We start from the raw sequence: 6000 nt of genomic DNA, 5'->3' as shown, positions 1-6000 counted from the left end.
TGCTGAGAAAAAACTTTTTAGTTTGAGTAAGTCCCATTTGTTGATTCTAGTTGTTAACTCTTGCGCTATGGGTGTCCTATTGAGGAATTTGGAGCCTGATCCCACAGTATGTAGATCATAACCAACTTTTTCTTCTATCAGATGCCGTGTCTCTGATTTAATATCAAGCTCCTTGATCCATTTTGAGTTAACTTTTGTGCATGGCGAGAGATAGGGATTCAGATTCATTTTGATGCAAATGGATTTCCAGTTTTCCCAGCACCATTTGTTGAAGATGCTATCCTTCTTCCATTGCATGCTTTTAGCCCCTTTATCAAATATAAGATAGTTGTAGTTTTGTGGATTGGTTACTGTGTCCTCTATTCTGTACCATTGGTCCACCCGCCTGTTTTGGTCCCAGTACCATGCTGTTTTTGTTACTATTGCTCTGTAGTATAGTTTGAAGTCTGGTATCGCTATACCACCTGATTCACACTTCCTGCTTAGTATTGTTTTTGCTATTCTGGGTCTTTTATTATTCCATATGAATTTCATGATTCTTTTATCTATTTCTACAAGAAATGCCGTTGGGATTTTGATTGGCATTGCATTGAACTTATAGAGAACTTTTGGTAATATCGCCATTTTGATGATGTTAGTTCTGCCTATCCATGAGCAGGGTATATTTTTCCATCTTCTAAGGTCTTCTTCTATATCTTTCTTTAGGGTTCTGTAATTTTCATTGTATAAATCTTTCACCTCTTTTGTTAGGTTGATTCCCAAGTATTTTATTTTTTTGGAGGATATTGTGAAATGAGTAGTTGTCCTCATTTCCGTTTCAGAGGGTTTGTCGCTGATATACAGGAATGCCTTTGATTTATGCGTGTTGATCTTATATCCTGCCACTTTGCTGAATTCATTTATTAGCTCTAATAGCTTCTTTGTGGACCCTTTTGGGTCTGCTAGGTATAGAATCATATCATCTGCAAATAGTGATAATTTAAGTTCTTCTTTTCCAATTTTTATGCCTTTAATTTCTTTCGTCTGTCTAATTGCTCTGGCCAGTGTTTCGAGGACTATGTTGAACAGAAGTGGTGAGAGAGGGCATCCCTGTCTTGTACCAGATCTTAGAGGGAATGCCTTCAATTTTTCTCCATTCAGAATGATGCTGGCCTGTGGCTTATCATAGATTGCTTTTACAATGTTGAGGTATGATCCTGTTATCCCTAATTTTTCTAGAGTTTTGAACATAAAGGGATGCTGTACTTTGTCGAATGCTTTTTCTGCATCTATCGAGATGATCATATGGTTCTTATTTTTAAGTCTATTGATGTGGTGAATAACATTTATTGATTTCCGTATATTGAACCAGCCTTGCATCCCAGGGATGAATCCTACTTGATCATGGTGTATAATTTTTTTGATATGTATTTGAATCCGATTCGCCAGAATTTTATTGAGGATTTTTGCGTCAAGGTTCATTAGAGATATTGGTCTGTAGTTTTCTTTCTTTGAAGTGTCTTTGTCTGGTTTTGGAATCAGGGTGATGTTGGCCTCGTAGAATGAATTTGGAAGTTCTCCCTCTTTTTCTATTTCCTGAAATAGCTTGAAAAGTATTGGTGTTAGTTCCTCTTTAAAGGTTTTGTAAAACTCTGCTGTATACCCATCCGGTCCTGGGCTTTTCTTAGTTGGTAATCTTTTGATGGTTTCTTCTATTTCTTCTATTGTTATTGGTCTGTTTAGGTTGTCTATATCCTCCTGACTTAATCTGGGCAGATCATAAGACTTAAGGAATTTATCTATGCCTTCACTATCTTCTATTTTATTGGAGTATAAGGATTCAAAATAATTTCTGATTATCTTCTGTATTTCTGAAGTGTCTGTTGTGATATTGCCTTTTTCATCCCGTATGCTAGTAATTTGGGTTCTCTCTCTTCTTCTCTTCGTTAGCATGGCTAAGGGTCTGTCAATTTTATTTATTTTTTCAAAGAACCAACTTTTAGTTTTGTCAATTTTTTCAATTGTTTCTTTTGTTTCAATTTCATTAATTTCAGCTCTGATTTTAATTATTTCTTGCCTTCTACTTCTTTTGCTGTTGTTTTGCTCTTCTTTTTCTAGGATTTTGAGATGAAGTATGAGATCATTTATTTGTTGGTTTTTTCTTTTTTTGAGGAATGAACTCCAAGCAATGAATTTTCCTCTTAGAACTGCTTTCAATGTGTCCCATAGATTCCGATATGTTGTGTCTGTGTTTTCATTTAACTCTAGGAAGTTTTTAATTTCCTCCTTGATGTCTTCTAAAACCCATTGATCATTCAGCAACCTATTGTTCATTCTCCAAGTGATGCTTGATTTTTCCTTCCTTCTTTTATCATTGATTTTCAGTTTCATTCCATTATGATCAGATAAGATGCATGGTATTATCTCTACCCCTTTATATTGTCTAAGAGTTGCCCTGTGACATAATATATGGTCTATTTTTGAGAAGGTTCCATGTGCTGCTGAGAAAAAAGTGTAACTACTTGATGTTGGGTGGTATAGTCTATATATGTCAATTAAGTCTAGGTTGTTAATTGTGTTGTTGAGTTCTATAGTTTCCTTATTTAACTTTTGTTTGGTAGATCTGTCCAGTGGTGAGAGAGGTGAGTTGAAGTCTCCCATGATTATTGTATGGTGGTCTATTAGACTCTTGAACTTGAGAAGAGTTTGCTTGATGAACACAGCTGCACCATTGTTTGGGGCATATATATTTATGATTGTTATGTCTTGTTGGTGTATGGTTCCCTTGAGCAGTATGAAGTGTCCTTCTTTATCCCTTTTGATTAACTTTGGCTTGAAATCTATTTTATTAGATATGAGTATGGACACTCCTGCTTGTTTCCGCAGTCCATATGAGTGGTATGATTTTTCCCAACCTTTCACCTTCAGTCTATGAATATCTTTTCCTATCAGATGCGTCTCCTGTAGGCAGCATATTGTTGGGTCTTGTTTTGTGATCCATTCTACTAGCCTGTGTCTCTTAATTGGTGAGTTTAAGCCATTAACATTTAGGGTTATTATTGAGATATGGTTTGTTCTTCTAGCCATATTTGTTTACTAATGTTACTAAACCTGATTTGTTATCCTCTTTGACTACTTTCCCCCCTTTACTGTCCTACCTCCCATTGTTGGTTTTCAATGTTATTTTCCATTTCCTCTTCCTGTAATGTTTTGCCAAGGATTTTTTGAAGAGATGGTTTTCTAGCTGCGAATTCTTTTAACTTTTGTTTATCATGGAAGGTTTTAATTTCATCTTCTATCCTGAAGCTTAATTTCGCCGGATACACGATTCTTGGTTGGAACCCATTTTCTTTCAGTGTTTGAAATATGTTATTCCAGGATCTTCTAGCTTTCAGAGTCTGTGTTGAGAGATCAGCTGTTATCCTGATTGGTTTACCCCTAAATGTAATCTGCTTTCTTTCTCTTGCAGCTTTTAAAATTCTCTCCTTATTCTGTATGCTGGACATCTTCATTATAATGTGTCTAGGTGTGGATCTCTTATGATTTTGCACATTCGGCGTCCTGTAGGCTTCTGGGATTTGGGATTCTGTCTCATTCTTCAAGTCTGGGAAGTTTTCTCGTATTATTTCACTGAATAGACTGTTTATTCCTTTGGTATGGAGCTCTGTGCCTTCCTGTATCCCAATGACTCTTAAATTTGGTCTTTTGATATTGTCCCATAATTCTTGGATGTTCTGTTCATGGTTTCTTAGCAGACTTGCTGAGCTGTCTATGTTCTTTTCCAGTTGAAATACTTTGTCTTCATTGTCTGATGTTCTCTCTTCTAAGTGATCTACTCTGCTGGTAGTATTCTCAATTGAGTTTTTGAGTTGGTTTATTGTTTCCTGCATTTCTAGGATTTCTATTTGTTTGTTTTTTATTACCTCTATCTCCCTGAGAAATTGATATTTTACTTCCTGGATTTGTTTGTCAATGTGATCTTTCATTATCTGATTTTGCTGTCTCATGTCTTCCTTGAGACTCCAGATCATCTGAAGCATGTATATCCTGACCTCTCTATCTGACATTCCATCTGTTGCACCTATTACCTCTTCTAAAGTTGAGTTGACCTGCATTGCCTGTGATCCTTTCTTTCCTTGTCTTTTCATACTGCTGGCGTTTCTTTCTGCTTGGTGAAACTGTTGTGTTTTGAAATTTTCTCTCTATTTATTTATATTGCTCTTGTATATTTGAAAAATCACCCTTGCAGGGCAGGTAGTAGCTGTGATCCTCCTCCAATTGGTGTGATCCGTCTACCACGCTGGCAGGCCCTAGGTCTGCTCTGCTGGTCGGTCAAAGGTCCGCCTACCCAGCAGGCACGAGGGGCACCTCTGTCACTCCGCAGGTTGCTGGGCCTAACCTCCAGATGGGTCGAAGCTTCGCCTAGCTTGCAGGCACTCGGGGAGGGGCCGGTTCCGCCCCTCAGCAAGCCACCGGCCCTGTCCTACTTGTGGGTCCTGTCCGCGTTCCCTGCAGGCACGTGTAGCTGTTCTGTCACTCGGCAGGTTGCTGGACCTGACCCGCCCGTGGGTTGCAGGTTTGCCTAGCTTGCAGGCACTGGGGAGGAGAGATATTAGAAGGGGAGGGAAGAAGTCACTAAAGAGAATGAGTGTAGGCAGGTAGAATTCAAGGAAGGGGGAATAGGAAAATTGAAAAGAAGTGAGAAGACAAAAGAAAAAAAAGTGAAAAGAAAGAAAGAAGAAACAAAAAAATAAAAATTTAAAACAAAAAAAAAGAAAAAATTTTATAATGATAGTAAAAAATTGAAATTAAAGTTTAAAAAGAAATAGTAATACTAATAAAATAAAAAGAATTTAAAAAAATTGAAACCATTAATAAGAAAGTTAAAGAACAACAACTACATCAACAACAAAAAGTGAAAATAAAATTAAAAAAAATAAAAAAAATACTAATAATAATCATTAAAAAAAATAATAATAATAAATGCAGTCATATAGCTCGATTAACTTCTCTTCCAGTTGGTGGAGCTATGCCCACTGGGCCAGGCTTCTGTTCTTGATAGGTGGGAACCAATCACTGTGCCTCAGCTCTTCTTCCCAGACTGTGCGGGTCTCCAATCCTGAGTGCCTAGGGCCTTCTATTGTGGTTCCTCAAGCCAGGCCCCGCTCACCTGTGACACTCACCACAATACTGACTACACGCCAGGTCTGCTGCTCCTGGGAGCCCTGTTTTCATGGGTGCCTGGGCACACCCTTTCTGTTTGCCTCCCTCAGACCCTAAGTTTGTAGGGCTTGGGGCTGAGGGCCCCCAGTGAATTTGTTTGCCCTCAGGTAGCAGCAACTCCCCTGATAGCTGGTGCAAGGGACCTGTTGTCAGCACTGGTGATAGCGATAGCTGGGAGTTCTGCGCCGCTAGTCCTGCGTCACTCCTGATTCCCTGGGTCTGGCTGTGGTGCTCAGTTGGCTTTTACCTCTTTGAGTTCAGGTGGGCCGACTAGTTATTTCAGTGGGATCATCAGTGCTGAGTCACATGAAGCAGGCGAACCGGAGCTAGAATGCAGCCAATTCGGGCTCGGTGTGTTCTGAGAAGGCTAGACCGTTCGCCTGGGTCCACTTCAGCTCAACCGTGCCTAGTGGTCCTGAGCGAACAGTATTTTGACAGTTTACTTCTCCCTATGCCCGTGCAGCTGAAGTGGTTAGAGACTTGATTTCTCCGCGTCCGCCGCCATGTTGGATCATTTAGATTTTAAATTGTCACTCATCTTATCAGCTGTTCCATTTTACTCGGCAGCTCACTCTCACGGTTAAGAGTCTGTTCTAAGGTGCTCCGCGGAAAGCGGTGGCGGCAGCGGCGGTGGCTGCAGCGGCGGCGGCGGCAGCGGCCAAGCTGTGGCCTTCGGGACCCTCGTGGAGGGGGTGCGGGCTGGGGGAGGGGAGGCAGCGCCTCGGGGCCTGAGCGGGCCGGGTACTGGGCACGCGAGAGAGCGGGTGGGGTGGGGGAAAGAGATTGAGATCTAGATTT

The sequence above is a fragment of the Urocitellus parryii genome, chromosome 14 (genome assembly GCF_045843805.1).
Source record: "Urocitellus parryii isolate mUroPar1 chromosome 14, mUroPar1.hap1, whole genome shotgun sequence".
Taxonomy (NCBI): domain Eukaryota; kingdom Metazoa; phylum Chordata; class Mammalia; order Rodentia; family Sciuridae; genus Urocitellus; species Urocitellus parryii.
The sequence above is the reverse complement of the archived record's forward strand: the minus strand, read 5'-3'. Positions refer to the sequence as shown.